The 16,655-nt window shown below is 51.0% G+C and overlaps 1 long non-coding RNA gene across 4 annotated transcripts; it reads left to right on the top strand.

Annotated features, from left to right (window-relative positions):
* Positions 1 to 3,544: 3,544 nt before the first annotated feature.
* Positions 3,545 to 4,982, top strand: LOC135179053 (uncharacterized). Of its 4 annotated transcripts, none has more exons than XR_010303894.1 (3): positions 3,545 to 3,641; positions 3,808 to 3,971; positions 4,316 to 4,982. It is a non-coding gene; the product is annotated as an uncharacterized LOC135179053 (long non-coding RNA). The 4 variants fall into 4 exon arrangements; XR_010303893.1 differs by having other exon boundaries at positions 3,546 to 3,641; positions 3,808 to 3,966; XR_010303895.1 differs by having other exon boundaries at positions 3,559 to 3,641; positions 3,854 to 3,939.
* The last annotated feature ends 11,673 nt before the right edge of the window (positions 4,983 to 16,655 follow it).

Raw genomic sequence — 16,655 nt, 5'->3', positions numbered from 1 at the left:
TGGCCTCAAACACCTCCAGCCATGGGGCCTCAACCCCCTCCCTGGGCAACCCATTCCAGCCTCTCACCACTCTCCTGCTCAACAACTTCCTCCTCACCTCCACTCTGAATCTCCCTATCTGCAGCTTTGCTCCATTCCCCCCACTCCTGGCACTCCCTCACAGCCTCAAAAGTCCCTCCCCAGCTCTTCTGGAGCCCCCTTCAGATGCTGGGAGGCCACAAGAAGGTTACCTGGGAGCCTCCTCTGCTCCAGCCTGCACAGCCCCAACTCTTTCAGGCTGTGCTCACAGCAGAGCTGCTGCAGCCTCTGAGCATCCTCCTGGCCCTGCTCTGGACACTCTCCAGCATCTCCACATCCCTCTTGTCCCAGGGGCTCCAGAGCTGGATGCAGGACTCCAGGTGGGGTCTCAGCAGAGCAGAGCAGAGGGGGAGAATCCCCTCCCTGGCCCTGCTGGCCACACTGCTGCTGCTGCAGCCCAGGCTCTGCTTGGCTTTCTGGGCTGCAAGTGCACACTGCTGGCTCCTGCTGAGCTTCTCCTCCAGCAGCACCCCCAAGTCCCTCTCCTCAGGGCTGCTCTCCAGCCACTCCCTGCCCAGCCAGGATTGGTTCTTGGGTTTTATGCCATATCATGCTAGAGATAAATGTACATTACAAAGGCTTATGGCTACAGATATTGATAGCTGTTGAAGATAAAATTGATCTCAAACGTGTTACCTGCTGGTTCTTCCTTTAAGCTGCTGGCAGGAAGAAATGAACCCAGCCCAGCTTTGTAGAGGGAAGAAAAGCTCTTTCACTGATGAGCTCTCAGGTGTGAGGAGCACTCTGAATATGTAAAGGCTTATCAGGGCAAACAGCACAGGAAATTTCTGCTGCATTCCAGTGGCTGCAGTTTGCAACTCGGTACTTTATAAATATTTATCCTCCTCTTTCAGTTCCTGCAGCTTCTGAAATCCTTGAGAGTTCTCCTGCCATGATATTCCAGCACTCAGCCTTTCATTAGCATGGCCTCTGGATCCTACAGATGGTTCAGATAAGCACTGTGAGGTTTTGCTCTTCCATCCTGCTTTCATTCACAGGCTTTAGAGGGCCTTAAGTCTCTGTATTGAGACTCTGTGTTGATTGGCTAGGGCTGGGTGCTAGGTTGGACAGGATGAGCTTGGAGGTCTCTTCCAAACTGCTTGATTCTGTGATTGGAGTTGCTTGGAAGGGAGGATATGGATGTGAGGGAGAGGAATTGCTTGGAAGGAAGGATATGGATGTGAGGGAGAGGAGTTGCTTGGAAAGGAGGATATGGATGTGATGGAGAGGAGTTGTTTGAAAGGAAGGGTGTGGATGTGAGGGAGAGGAAATGCTTGGAAGGAAGGATATGGATGTGATGGAGTGGAGTTGTTTGGAAGGATATGGATGTGATGGAGTGGAATTGCTTGAAAGGAAAGGTATGGATGTGGTGGAGAGGAGTTTCTTGGAAGGAAAGGTATGGATGTGAGGGAGAGGAATTGCTTGAAAGGAAGGATATTGATGTGATGTAGAGGAGTTGCTTGGCAGGAAGGGTATGAATGTGATGGAGGGAGTGGAGAGTGTCACACCTGAAGCCTATTGCCAGTGCAGATCTTCATCCAGGCAGCTCTCCATGGAGCTTCTCCTTGCACTGCCTTGTCACAAGAGTTTGCTTCCAGACACAGTGACATCTGTCAGAGTGGGGCACTCCCTCCCTCCCCTCTGAATGGATTATTGATTGGGATTTAGAGAGAGAATCATTTGCAGCAAGGGCTTCATTGAAGCAAGGCAGCCTATTGTCTGCAGGTGGCATTGCTTCTGACAAAGACAGAACCAAGCGAGCTAAAATACCCTTAAATGCCTTTAGAAGCAGGCAAGTTATTTACTCCCAGACTTTGCTTGGTCTGATTATTTCATTTTGTCTGCTTTTTCATGGTTCTCTGTGGCTGGGACCATTTCTTGTGAGCATCTAAAGCAGCATCTTGGTGGCTGTTTGTGTCTAAAGTGTCAGCTGCATAATTGTCTTTATATATATAGATATATTTCCCCCTTAAATTAAAGAAAAAAGACTTTTCTAGTCCTGGCAAGCTCCTGCAACTCTCTGTCTAAAGCAAACAGTCCACTTGCATCCTTGAAATTTACTTTCTGACAATGCTGCTTGCCAAAGAAAACTCCATCCTTCAAACTCCACCCTGCAGAGAGCTCACCAAAGGCTTGCACGTGTTGTCAGAGCAAATTCAATCAAGTGCTGCTTGCAAAACTCTCCACTGTGTTTGCTCAGCTGTGTTCAATGAACAGCTCACTCAAGCTGCTGCCCAGGCATCCTCTAACTTGAGGTGGCAGAAGTGGGTTTGTGTTTAGAGGGGTTCATAGAAAGGACTTCTGAAAAGCCTAAGAGGAAATCTTTCTTCTGTGAAGTTTAAAACACAAAAGCAGATTTAATGAACTTAGCTGAATTCACTGGCACAGGAGCTTGAGGCAGTAGCATGCACAGAGAATGGGCCACAGGCACCAGAGGCACAGGCAGAGGGGTGCCCACTGACCTCCCAAGAGAGAGGCTGGGGGCAGGCAGCCTGGGCAAAGCAGCTCTCCCCCATCAGTGTCTCCAGTCATCATCTGGGGGCAGCTCCAGCAGCCTGCCCTGCCTCTGTTAAGCCTTAACTCTGTTAAGGCAGTTCTGACTCTCTCTGATGTGGGAATTTACAGCCCAGGAAAGGAAAGAGAACAGGACAGAAAGGTCATAGAATCAAGCAGGTTGGCAGAGAGCTCCAAGCTCACCCAGCCCAGCCTAGCACCCAGCCCTGCCCAACCAACCAGACCATGGCACTAAGTGCCCCAGCCAGGCTTGGCAAGAACACCTCCAGCCACGGCCACTCCACCACCTCCCTGGGCAGCCCATTCCAGTGCCAATCACTCTCTCTGCCAGGAACTTCCTAACAACATCCAGCCTAGACCTGCCCTGGCACAGCTCCAGGCTGTGCCCCCTTCTTCTGCTGCTGGCTGCCTGGCAGCAGAGCCCAACCCCAGCTGGCTACAGCCTCCCTGCAGGCAGCTGCTCACAGGTGCCTCTGTGCAGGCTCCAGCTCTGCCCAGGGTTTTCTGCTTTCTTTTTTTCTTTTTTTAGAATTCTTTTCTGTTCTTTAAAATCTTTTCTTAAAGTTCTTCTCTTTTGGAATTATTAATTTTTATTTATTATCACAGAATCACAGAATCAAGCAGGTTGAAAGAGACCTCCAAGATCATCCAGTTCAACCTATCCCCCAGCCCTGTCCAGTCAACCAGACCATGGCACCAAGAGCCTCATCCAGTCCTTTGCTTTTCCTTTCCCTTTTCTTCTCCTTTTCCTTTCTTCTTCTCTCGTCCTTTACCTTTCCTCTTTTCCTCTCCTCTTTCACTTTTTCTTTCTTCCTTCTCTTTTCCTTTGCCATTTTCTTTCTCCACCTCCTCCACCTCCCCTTTTCCACCCAACCTGCAGCACATTCTCCCCCCGCCCCCGCAGCACCTGAGTCCAATTGCAGTCTCCTCCCCCCCCAGGTGTGGCCACTTTGCCCTCCCTGCTCCCTGCCCCATATAAGCAGAGCAGGAGGAGCCCAGCCCCAAGCTGGGCCCATTGCGGGCCAAGGGATCCTCCGCCGGCATCCCAGGTGAGTGCGCACGGGCGAGCACCGGGGTGTGGTGGAGGGTTTCAAAGGCCGGGGGGCCTCGCTGGCCCCCCGGCTAGCTAGGGCCACCTTAGGGCTAGGCTGCTGACCATTTGCAACCTTTGCTTTTAGCTCACGGTGTTAAGTTTGTGCTGTTGTTGTTATTGAGGCTGAGCTTTGTTTAGGAGTTTGCCTGCTTGAAGGACTTGTCACAGGTTCTGCCGTGGGTGAGAAGATGCAGATGAAGACGGAGACGGAGACAGAGATGAAGACGGAGACGAAGACAAAGATGAAGACGGAGGTAGTGGTAATGGTGGAGCAGGAGCTGGTAAGGTAGGGTGGAGGGAGGTGGGAGGGCGGCAGGGGCTGCTCGGGGAAGGGAGAAGGGAGTCGGAGGGCGGCAGAGGCTGCTCGGGGAAGGGAGAAGTGAGTCGGAGGGCGGCAGAGGCTGCTCGGGGAAGGGAGAAGGGAGTCGAAGGGCGGCAGAGGCTGCTCGGGGAAGGGAGAAGGGAGTCGAAGGGCGGCAGAGGCTGCTCGGGGGAAGAGAAAAGGAGGTGGGAGCGGGGCGGGGGGCTGTGCTCCGGGTGAAATGCTTTAGAGCCCCCCAGAAGTGTCCATAGGAGACTCTGGAGCTCTGCTCTCTCCTCTTGCCCCTAATTCTGTGTTTCCTTCCAAAGGCTGCAGCAAACAGCAGTGCCTGCACTCCAGAGCCACCACGGAGTCCACCCAAGAAGAGTGGAGCAGCAGCAGCTGCCCTGCAGCCCAGCAGGACCTGCTTGGTGTCACTGTCCAGGAGCCAACCTGGTTTTGTGTCAGCACTTTCTGGGTTCAAGCCTGGTGTCAAACCAGAGATGTGTGAAATGCTTCCTGAGGAGGCAAACGTTGGTGGAGCTTGAAGATGATTAAGTTCTAACTCCCCTCCCCCCAGCCCAGGCTGCTCCAGGGCTCTCCTCAGTGTTACACAGAATCAAGCAGGCTGGAAGAGAGCTCCAAGCTCCTCCAGCCCTATCTGTGATGGTTTGGGTGTTACCCACCCCCCAACACACAGTTACAATCACCCAGACTCTACTCAGCCCCTGGCAATCAAACAGATAAGCTTGGCACAGCTGAGCCCAAGATCCAAGCACTTAGTTACAATAGGTGCAGCTCCACCCAGAAACACACAAGTGAAGAAGTAGTCCACAAGCACAACAGCCCTCCCAGAAACCAAAGTCAGCAGCAGGGCTTCCAACTCCCTTCCACCTTCCTGTCTCTCCTCTGCCTTCCCCCAGACTTTGCCTTGCATTCAAAGGGAGTTTGGGGGGTTAGGAAGCAGACAGCTTAGTTAAGCAGCAAGGGAAGTTAGAGAAGGGCAGGCCAAAAGCCACAGAGCAGACTGCCTTGGCTATGTTTGTGTGCTTGTTCTTACACAGCAAGGAGCATAAACTCAACCAGGTCAGGAGAGACCTCCCACATCACCCAGTCCAACCTAGCCCCCAGCCCTATCCAGTCCTAGGAGTGGAGTAGATATCAGCACTGTCTCCTTGCACTGCCTCTAATCTAATTCCTCTCACCAAAATATGCCAGCTAGGCTCAAACTGGCACAGAACCCAAACAACCAGCCCATGGCACTCAGTGCCCCAGCCAGGCTTGGCAAGAACACCTCCAGCCACAACCACTCCACCACCTCCCTGGGCAGCCCATTCCATGATCCTCCTCTGGACCCACTCTATCAGCTCCACATCCTTCCTATCTTGAGGGCTCCAGAGCTGCTTTCCATGAGCAGAGTGATTCAATCAACTCAAAGCACTGCAAACCCCAACCGGTGTCAGAACTATTTTCTTTGAGGGGGTGGGCAGAGGGGCAGGAACTGCCTCTAACTGCCTTCAATAGCCCAAAACGTGAGCAAATGTAGCAATTATGGCCTTTTGTTTTCCCTCTGCGAGTGCAGGCAGCAGTGTGCATCTCATCCATCATGCTAAGCCCTGACTGCCTTTGATTAACTTAATCTGGTGTTAATGCAATCGGGGCGAGGGAGCTCCCATTCATCACGCTGCGTTAGAGCAGTAATGCAACAGGATTGTATTAGCCTGATGTAATCAAGTTCTTAATAGCAGGCAATAAAGCTATTATCAGCAAACTGTCATTAATACCTGGGATGCTCAAAGGCCATTTCAGTGGTGCCTGTAAATCTTTCACCTGCCCAGACGCAATCAGGGAGATCCTCGGAGAGCGCAGGAGCGTTCAGAGCAGGGATGTGCTATTTTGGGGGCTGGCAGAGATGGAGCACAGCTCTCAGTGCCTGAGAGGTCTGTGCTGGGAGTGAAGAAAACAGCTTTTTATTTTCTGCTGAGCAGGAGGCCCTAATGCAGGAGAGCTACACAAAAGATTAAGTGCTAAATATTCACTGCTTTCTTTGTGGTGTCAACACCAAATCGTTTTCCTGTTAGGAGCAAGAGATCTCTTCTTCCTCAACAAGAGGTTGCTCCTTCCTCAACCAGAGATCCCTTCTTCCTCAACAAGAGGTTGCTCCTTCCTCAACAAGAGAACTGCTTCCTCAACCAGAGAGCTCTCCTTCCCCAACAGGCAGTTTCTCCTTCCTCAACAAGAGATTTCTTCTTCCTCAACATGAGATCTCATATAATCACAGGATTAAGCAAGTTGGCAGAGAGCTCCAAGCTCACCCTGCCCAACCTAGCACCCAGCCCTGCCCAACCAACCAGACCATGACACTAAGTGCCCCAGCCAGGCTTGGCAAGAACACCTCCAGCCACGGCCACTCCACCACCTCCCTGGGCAGTCCATTCCAGTGCCAATCACTCTCTCTGCTAGGAACTTCCTCCTAACATCCAGCCTAGACCTGCCCTGGCACAGCTTCAGGCTGTGTCCCCTTCTTCTGCACTGCACCCCCTCAGGGCATAGAACAGAATCAGTCAGGGTTGGAAGGGAGCACAAGGAGCAGCCAGTTCCAGCCCCCCTGCCATGCCCAGGGACATCCTACCCTAGAGCAGGCTGCACACAGCCTCAGCCAGCCTGGCCTCAAACACCTCCAGCCATGGAGCCTCAACCACCTCCCTGGGAAACCCCTTCCAAGCTCTCACCACTCTCATGCTCAACAGCATCTTCCTAACCTCCAGTCTGAACCTCCCCATTTCCAGCTTAGTTCCATTCTCCCCACTCCTATCACTCCCTGGCAGCCTCAAAAGTTCCTCCCCAGGTTTCTTGCACCCTGTTTAAGATCCTGGAAGGCCACAAGAAGGTCATCTCAGAGCCTTCTCCTCTCCAGACCATACAGCCCCAGCTGCCTCATTCTCTCCTCATAGGAGAGATGCTTTTGGTTTTCTATGGAGCAGCACTGGGAAAGGGAAAGATAAAATAATCCTTTCTATTATCTGTTGGATCTGTTGAATAAAACAACTCATGGGCATAGACAGAAATCTCCCCAACTCCTTCATCTAAGAACTTGAGGGTCTTCAAGGTCAGCAGCTTGTGGCTGCATTTGCTTCTGTCTGCTCTCACACATGCATTTGAGTTTTACTGAGGATTGCTGCACTGAAACCTTTCAGAGTGAAGCCAAAAGGGGGGGATCAAACCAAGCATCAGCATCCTTGGCCTTGATTCAGGAATGCATTTAGGCTCTTCTCTATTCATGGAGGGGAACACAAGCGAGAGCTTAACCCCGAGGAAGTCTCTCGGCTCTTCCTAAACAGGTTTGGGATTTGAGGCAAGATTAAATCTTATCTGGAATCAGAGCCAAATGTATTGCTCTGCAGTATGCAGGCCAGCCTGGAAGGTATGAAGTGCATAGAAATGCAGCTGGCACTGGTGATGTGCCCCAGGGATCAGTGCTGGGCACAGTCCTGTGCAGCATCTTCATTGATGACCTAGACGAGAAGATTGAGTCCAGCAGCAGTGAGTCTGCAGATGGCACCAAGCTAGGAGCAGCTGTGGAGCTGCTGGAGGGGAGCAGAGCCCTGCAGAGGGACCTGGCCAGGCTGCATGGGTGGGCAGAGGCCAAGGGGATGAGACTGAACAAGGCCAAGGGCAGGTTCTGCACTTTGGCCACAGCAACCCCAAGCAGCACTGCAGGCTGGGGCCAGAGTGGCTGAGAGCAGGCAGGCAGAGAGGGCCCTGGGGGTGCTGGCAGAGAGGAGCTGCAGAGGAGGCAGCAGTGCCCAGGTGGGCAGCAAAGCCAATGGCATCCTGGGCTGGCTCAGGAGCAGTGTGGGCAGCAGGGCAAGGGAGGTTCTTGTGCCCCTGTGCCCAGCACTGCTCAGGCCACATCTTGAGTGCTGATAGGGGTAGCCAGGTAGGGGTTAGTCACTTGTGCCAGGCAGCCAGCACCAGAAGAGGGGAACACAGCCTCAAGCTGTGCCAGGGCAGGTCTAGGCTGGATGTTAGGAGGAAGTTCCTGGCAGAGAGAGTGATTGGCACTGGAATGGGCTGCCCAGGGAGGTGGTGGAGTGGCTGTGGCTGGAGGTGTTCTTGCCAAGCCTGGCTGGGGCACTTAGTGCCATGGTCTGGTTGGTTGTTGAGGGCTGGGTGCTAGGTTGGGCTGGCTGAGCTTGGAGCTCTCTTCCAACCTGCTTGAGTCTGTGACTCTCTGATGTAACACAGGCTTCATGAGGCTCTGCTTTGTGACTAAGATATCCCCCCCCCCCCCCCCCCCCCCCATCACCTGAGGCTTTGCTTAAATCTCCCTTAAAGAAAATCATCCTCTCAACACTGCACTGGAAGTGCAGGGAAGCAAAATCGTTGGAGGGTGCCAATGTCAGGACAGAAATGCAAATGGCCAACGAGTAGCTTGTTTCATTTTCATCACCACCCTCCCTGGGAGGCCTTAAGGCTCTCTGTTTCGTGGTGTTTGTATTTAGTGATCAAAGCAATGGCTTTTAATTCACCACAGCTGCAGCAGAGCACAGAGCCAAGGCCCTTGGTAAAGTTAATGCTGCCTTTTATCCTCTCTCGTTTTCTTTTAGGAGCTAAGGGATTGCTCATTTAAGTTCCTCTAATCCCCATAATGTCTTGGCCATTATTACAAATCCTTTTTTCCCCCTTTTTCTTTTTTTCTTTCCCAGATAGAATCTCATTTCTTAGGGGACTCCTGGGTGAGAGCCTTGTTAAGGGAGAAAAAATTGGAGGCATCACACTTTCAGCCTGTGATTTCATTTGTAATGCAGTGTTTAAGCACCAAAACACAGAGGCCATGAGCTGCAGGTTCAGTGTAGAGTCATAGAATCCAGCAGGTTGGCAGAGAGCTCCAAGCTCACCCAGCCCAACCTAGCACCCAGCCCTGCCCAACCAACCAGACCATGGCACTAAGTGCCCCAGCCAGGCTTGGCTTCAACACACAGCAGTGTGCCCAGGTGGGCAGCAGAGCCAATGGCATCCTGGGCTGGCTCAGGAGCAGTGTGGGCAGCAGGACAAGGGAGGTTCTTGTGCCCCTTTGCTCAGCACTGCTCAGGCCACCCCTGGAGTGCTGTGTCCAGTTCTGGGCTCCTCTATTCAAGAGAGATGCTGAGGTGCTGGAAGGTGTCCACAAGAGGGCGACAAAGCTGAGGGGCCTGGAGCAGAGCCCTGTGAGGAGAGGCTGAGGGAGCTGGGGGGGTGCAGCCTGCAGCAGAGGCTAACATCCATCTTAGACCTGCCCTGGCACAGCTTCAGGCTGTGTCCCCTTCTTGTGCTGGCCTCCTGGCAGCAGAGCCCAACCCCACCTGGCTACAGCCTCCCTGCAGGCAGCTGCAGGCAGCAATGAGCTCTGCCCTGAGCCTCCTCTGCTGCAGGCTGCACCCCCCCAGCTCCCTCAGCCTCTCCTCACAGGGCTCTGCTCCCTCAAACTAGCTCAGGTTTGCAGTGATAGGTCAGAGGCAGTGGATTGGAGCTTGAGGAGGGCAGATTGAGAGTGGGGACTAGAAAGGAATTCTTGAGAATGAGGGTAGGGAGATGAGGGTGGTGAGAACCTGGCACAGGCTGCCCAGGGAGGTGATGGAAGCTTCATCCCTGGAAGTTTTGAAGTCCAGGCTGGATGTGGCTCTGGGCAACCTGCTCTGCTGTGAGGTGTCCCTGCCCGTGGCAGGGGGGTTGGCACTGACTGATCCTCACTGTCCTTTCCAAGCCTGACAACTCTGTGTGATAAGGAGAAAGGAGAAGCAAACCATCTTCAGCAGGCAGAAAGCTTTCACTGTAGGCATTGGCACAGACACACACAGAGGTGACTCCTGCATGTATAGAGAATGGCATCTGCCCACCACTGGCAGAGACTTTGGCCTGTCAGTTTTGCTTTAAAAGGAAGAGTAATTGAGCATAATAGTGCTAAACAAGTCGTCTGCACCCGGGGAAGATAACCACTCCACTTCCATCTCTGAAGCAGAATATCAACTACAGGCTCCAGGGAGGTGTTGTCTGCTTCTTTTCATCTGCAGCAGATGAATCTTTGCCTATGGTGCTGCATTCCTGACTCGAGGGGATAGAAAATGCTGCTCTGAAATAAAAGATCTCTGCAATGAAAACACAGTTATAGATTATTGCCCAGGCCTCTGCTGCTCTTCAGAGAGCTTTGTGGAATAGAATCTTCCAATTCCATCTTCTTGTTGTGGGGTTGGGTTTTTTTTTTTTTGCCCCTTCCCTTTTCTGCAATGAAAAGCAAACTCATAAGAAGACTTTCAGCTGACTTACAAAAGAATCAATCACCTCTGAAAAGTTTCTGCATGGGCTGCTTTGCCTTTTGTTCCTCCAACGTGGTGCTTCTGAGAGGCAGATGCTCAGATAGCCCTTGAATGCTGCAGCCAGGAGTGGAAAGATGTTAAGGGCAAGGCTGCAAGAGCAGAACAATGAGATCAGTTCTCAAGCCCAGGCCTGGTTCCCTGTTTCAGCGGGGGCCAGCAAAACAAGATGCTTCAGAGGAAGGCTCAAGCCTGTGGCAGACAGAATGAGATGACAGATCACAGGATGCTAGGGGTTGGGAGGGACCTCTGGAGACCTTCGTGTCCAACCCCCCTGCCACAGCAGGGCTCCCAGCTGCACTTGCTGCAAGTGCTGAAGCCAAATCACTGCCAGCAGCAAGGGCACATCCTCACCTGTGTTAGCTGTCTGTCTCCTGGGATCAGAGGATGTTAGAGGCTGGAAGGGACCTCTGCAGAGCTTCCAGTTCAACCCCCCTGCCCCAGCAGGAGCAGAGAATCCAGCACAGGTCACACAGGAACACATCCAGGCAGGGCTGGAAAGGCTCTAGAGAAGGAGACTCCACAGCCTCTCTGGGCAGCCTGTGCCAGTTTCTCACCACCCTCATGCTGAAGAACTTCTTCCTAGTGTCTAATCTAAATCTCCTCTAGCTGGGCAATAGGAAGTTTCATGTTGAGGTGGAACTTGCTACTCTGGATTTCACATTCCTGCCTTTGATTTCATCCCAGAGCTCAGCCAGAGGCTTTTTGGGTTTGGTAGAATGGTACAGAACAGAATGGTTCAGCTTGGAGGGGACCTCAAAACTCATCCAGTTCCAACCCTCTGCCATAGTCAAAGGCACTTCCCACTAGAACAGGTCACTCAAGGACTCATCCAACCTGGCCTTGAACATCTCCAGGGAGGGTGTGGGTGACAGAAGCACAGAATGTGATGCATTGCTCCAAGTGGGGTCTCAGCAGTGGGGAGCAGAGGGGCAGGATCACTTCCCTGGCCCTGCTGCAGCCCAGTCTCTGCTTGCTCTCTGCCAGAGCACACTGACAGCTCAGATTGAGCTTCTCATCCACCAGCACCCCCATGAGCAGCTGCAGCCAAGCCTGCACTGCTCCCAGCACAGGTCACCCCTGGCTGATGACACCAGGCATAATTTATTGAGCACTTACCACATGTAGTAGGTCACCACCATCACCTGCAATAGTGGAATCCAAACATCTAGGCTGACAGAAACAGGTTTGTATCCCCACACTCCCCCCACCCCTTTATAAACAGCAGCCACCAGAACTCTAAACAGCTGTCAGCATGGATCTTATTCACCTTGTCCAACCAGCAGCACTTCTCATGCCACAGAATATCTAAGTGGGCAGGTTCTGCTCCTCTGAAGCATTTAAAGGGATTTAAAGAGGTTGTCAGCCTGACACTTCCAATCAGAGCACAGCTCTGTGTGTGTGCCTGGCCACACAGAAGCACAGGCAGACTCTCTTCCCCCCCTCAGCTTTCCCTCAGCTCCTTGGAACTGAATAGAACCAAGCAGGCAGGCAGAGAGCTCCAAGCTCAGCCAGCCCAACCTAGCACCCAGCCCTGCCCAACCAACCAGACCATGGCACTGAGTGCCCCAGCCAGGCTTGGCAAGAACACCTCCAGCCACGGCCACTCCACCACCTCCCTGGGCAGCCCATTCCAGTGCCAATCACTCTCTCTGCCAGCAACTTCCTCCTAACATCCAGCCTGGACCTGCCCTGGCACAGCTTGAGGCTGAGGGCCCTGGTGCAGCTGAGGATGTCCCTGCTGAGCTCAGAGGTGGTTGGGCTGTGCTTTGGAGGTCCCTTCCAGCCCATCCCACTCTATGATCTCAGTGAGGTTATGTCTCTATTCCCTTGAAGCATCAGCTGGGAAGGATCTGCTGTGTGTGCCACTCTGACATCTCCTCTGCTCTAATGTTTTAGCAAGACATTTAATTGCCATTTCATTTAAAGCAATCTCTTACAGCAAAGGGCCATAAAATTTAACAGGCAATGATAACTTTCTGAGCTTCACTTAAGCAAGACATGAAATTTATTTCCTGCTCCATAATTAATTGCCCTTGAAACTGGAGGAAGAAAGGCAAGGCACAGGGGGGATGATTTTTAAGGTGGTTTGGCCACATTGTGTTGAGCATCCTGACCTAGGGTAGGGTGTCCTGATCTGGGTTAGGGTGTCCTGATATAGTTTAGGGTGCCCTGATCTAGGGTAGGGTGTCCTGATCTAGTTTAGGGTGCCCTGATCTAGGACAGTCAAGTGCAGAGAGCAGGGCAGGAATAACCCTTGGCAGGAGGAGAATTGCACTGCTCTTGGCTAATTCTTCCTCCTGCTCTTTTCAACCAATGCAGTCTCAGTCAGGCAAGCAGGTCGCAGGACAGTTCCCTCTGATCTGCCCCTCTGGATGTGACTAAATGCTATGGAGCTCAGCTCTGTCCTGAAGAGAGGCTGAGAGCCCTGGGGCTGATTAGTCTGGGGAGGAGAAGGCTGAGAGGGGATCTGACCAAAGGCTTCACATCTCTAAGGGGCAGGGGGCAAGGTGAAGGTGCCAGGCACTCCTCAGCCTTATGTTCACACTGCCTTCTGCTCACACTGCCTTCTGCCAGTGGCTCTGCTGCCCACCTGGGCACTGCTGCCTCCTCTGCAGCTCCTCTCTGCCAGCACCCCCAGGGCCTGCTCTCAGCCACTCTGGCCCCAGCCTGCAGTGCTGCTTGGGGTTGCTGTGGCCAAAGTGCAGAACCTGCCCTTGGCCTTGTTCAGTCTCATCCCCTTGGCCTCTGCCCACCCATGCAGCCTGGCCAGGTCCCTCTGCAGGGCTCTGCTCCCCTCCAGCAGCTCCACAGCTGCTCCTAGCTTGGTGCCATCTGCAAACTCACTGCTGCTGGACTCAATCCCCTGCTCCAGTCATCAATGAAGACATTGAACAGGGGTCTGGTTGGTTGGGCAGGGCTGGGTGCTGGGTTGGGCTGGGTGAGCTTGGAGCTCTCTGCCAACCTGCTTGTTCCTCTGATTCTATGACTCCATCTCCTCACACCTGTCTTTGTGAGGATAAGGAACGTGGGTTAGTGGAAGTGTGTCTTCAGAAGGCACTGGACTCAAAGTCAAGGCTGTTCTCCTGTTGCTTGGCCACCCTCTTAATTTCCACCCCCCTGATCCCACTGAAATCTGCATTTGGCTGTGTAAATAAAAATGCTTTCAGGCTCCCAATCTGTTGCTTGGAGCCTGCTGACCAATTATTCAGTCCAAATTCAGCTGCAAGTGGGATATGCTAAATAAATGATGAAGAATTCCTAAGCAAAGCCACGAAATCAACTTTTGGGGGAGAAATATTGTGCACAGCAAGCTCTATTTTCCCCTGGAATAGGGCCCTGAGGAATACCAGCAGCCAGGTTGCAGCCTGCTGGGTGAATAAGTCATTCCTTTCTTCAGAGGGATTATCATTCCTCTTAGCATTGTTTGTCCTTCCTGCAGTCTTTGCAGCTAATAATCTAATATCTCACACAGCTCCCTGATGGAGCCAAATCTCAGCAGCGCCATTCTTGGCTTTTCCTCCTCTGCCTCTCCCTCACAAATGATTCTGCCACCAGATGCATTTCCTTTGCCTCATTATTCTTCTCTTTTTCAGGCCCCCATTTGTCTCTTGCCAGCTCTTGGATGTTTTCTTTGCTAGGGCACATCTGCAGGATCAATTTGTGCTCCTGCCGTTCGTGACTCCGCGTTCGTTCCGCCTGCGCCTCGCAGCAGGAGCAGAGAGCCAGAGAGCCATGGGGTGAGAGAGGCACAGGATGGGATCAGAGACATGGAATCACAGAGTCATGGAGCCATGGAATCACAGAGTCAGAGTCATGGGATCATAGAGTCATGGAATCATAGAGTCATAGTCATAGAATCAGTCATGGAATTATAGAGTCATGGAATTATAGAGTCATAGTCATAGAATCAGTCATGGAATTATAGAGTCATGGAATTATAGAGTCATAGTCATAGAATCAGTCATGGAATTATAGAGTCATGGAATTATAGAGTCATAGTCATAGAATCAGTCATGGAATTATAGAGTCATAGAATCAGTCATGGAATTATAGAGTCATAGTCATAGAATCAGTCATGGAATTATAGAGTCATAGAATCAGTCATGGAATTATAGAGTCATGGAATTATAGAGTCATAGTCATAGAATCAGTCATGGAATTATAGAGTCATGGAATTATAGAGTCATAGTCATAGAATCAGTCATGGAATTATAGAGTCATGGAATTATAGAGTCATAGTCATAGAATCAGTCATGGAATTATAGAGTCATAGAATCAGTCATGGAATTATAGAGTCATGGAATTATAGAGTCATAGTCATAGAATCAGTCATGGAATTATAGAGTCATGGAATTATAGAGTCATAGTCATAGAATCAGTCATGGAATTATAGAGTCATGGAATTATAGAGTCATAGCCATAGAATCAGTCATGGAATTATAGAGTCATGGAATTATAGAGTCATAGTCATAGAATCAGTCATGGAATTATAGAGTCATGGAATTATAGAGTCATAGTCATAGAATCAGTCATGGAATTATAGAGTCATAGAATCAGTCATGGAATTATAGAGTCATGGAATTATAGAGTCATAGCCATAGAATCAGAGTCATGGGATCATAGAGTCATGGAATCATGGAATTATAGAGTCATAGAATCATAGTCATAGAATCAGTGAGTCATGGAATCATATAATCATAGAGTCATGGAATCACAGAGTCATGGAATCACAGAATCATGGGATCATAGCCTCATGGAATAATGAAATGATGGTATCAGAGAGTTGTGGAGTCATGGAATCAGAGTGGTAAAATCATGGAATCACAGAATCACTGAACCATGGAATCACAGAGTCGTGGAATCATAGAGTCATGAAATCATTGAATCAGAGTTCTAGACTCATGGATTCATGGAATCATGAAGTCATGGAATCACAGAGCCATAGAATCATGGACAAAATGGAATAATGAAGCAACAGAGTCAGAGAATCATGGAATCAGAGTCAGAGAATCATGGAATCATAGAATCATGGGGGAAAATGGAATCACAGAGTCATGGAATCATGAAGTCATGGAATCATGGAGTCATAGAGGTATGGAATCTCATCATAGAATCCATAAAAGGGTTTGGGATGGAAGGGACCTTAAAGCTGATCCAGTTCCACCTCCCCTGCCATTATCAGGGACACCTCCCACTAGAACAGGTCATTCAAGGCCACATCCAAGCTGGTCCTAAACACCTCCAGGGAGGTTGTGGAGGACAGAAGCACAGAATGGGATCAAAGATCCCATTCTGTGCTTCTGTCCTCCACAACCACCCTGGAAAGTCTGTGCCAGTGTCTCACCACCCTCCACCTGTGCCAGTGTCTCCCCACCCTCACTAGCAAGAATTGCACCCCCATAAAGGCTGTTCAGCTGTGCTGTGGTGACCACTCTGCTGCATCCCTCCACAGCTCAGCATTTCCCAGCAGCCAGCTCCATATTTCATCCTCATCTCTCCATTTACCCTTCTGTGCATCCCTTACATGCAGAAGGCAGGAGGAGGGAAGGAAATAAATTATCATTATTCTTTATAGCATGAAAGTGAAATCAAGTAATGTGTCCTCTTAGGAGATATATTGCTCTCAGCTGCAGGAGAGCAATTTGATGTCTGAAGGATCATTGTTAATTCTGGATGCTTTCTGACTTCTGTCTAATGAATTTGCAGCCTGCAGATCTTAGCCTGGAATAAAGAACCAGCCCCTGCCATAGATCCAAGCAGGCCAACTAGGAGCACTGGTTTAAAAATCCATAAAGCACACTGCCTGCCTCCTCCTGCAAGCTGAGGGTGGGTTTGCAGAGACAAAGCCACTCAAGGATGAGCATAAATCATGCAGTTACAACTTGTTTAGGCTTCTATTAATGTCAGATTTCAGCGGTGTGATTAATAGTGCTGGCGGAGCCTCGCTCCGTGCCAGGGGCTGGGCTGTTATTAGTGCAGTTAAAGCACAGAGCTGACACTCTTGGCACTGTGAGGGCTACAGAGGCTGAGGCTGGGGGAAGGCTACCCCTGAAGGCTGCCTGGGAAAGGAAAGAATTAAAGGCAGAGGGAGAGGAATCCTCAGGCTGCAAATGTTGGGAGGCACTGGGCTGGGATAAGCATCCCAGTAACACAGAAAGCAGAACTCAGTGAGGGCTGGGGGGTGGGGTTGGTTTGGTGTTCTCCTTCTCTACAAAGGAAGAAAGAGAGAAGGAGAGAAAGAGAGAGAGAATGAGACAAAGAAAGAGAGAATGAGGTAAAGAGAGGAAAAGAGAGAGAGAGAGAGAAAGAGAGA

The sequence above is a fragment of the Pogoniulus pusillus genome, chromosome 10 (genome assembly GCF_015220805.1).
Source record: "Pogoniulus pusillus isolate bPogPus1 chromosome 10, bPogPus1.pri, whole genome shotgun sequence".
NCBI lineage: Eukaryota > Metazoa > Chordata > Aves > Piciformes > Lybiidae > Pogoniulus > Pogoniulus pusillus.
Note: the sequence above shows the minus strand (reverse complement) of the source record. Positions and strands in the feature narration are given on the sequence as shown.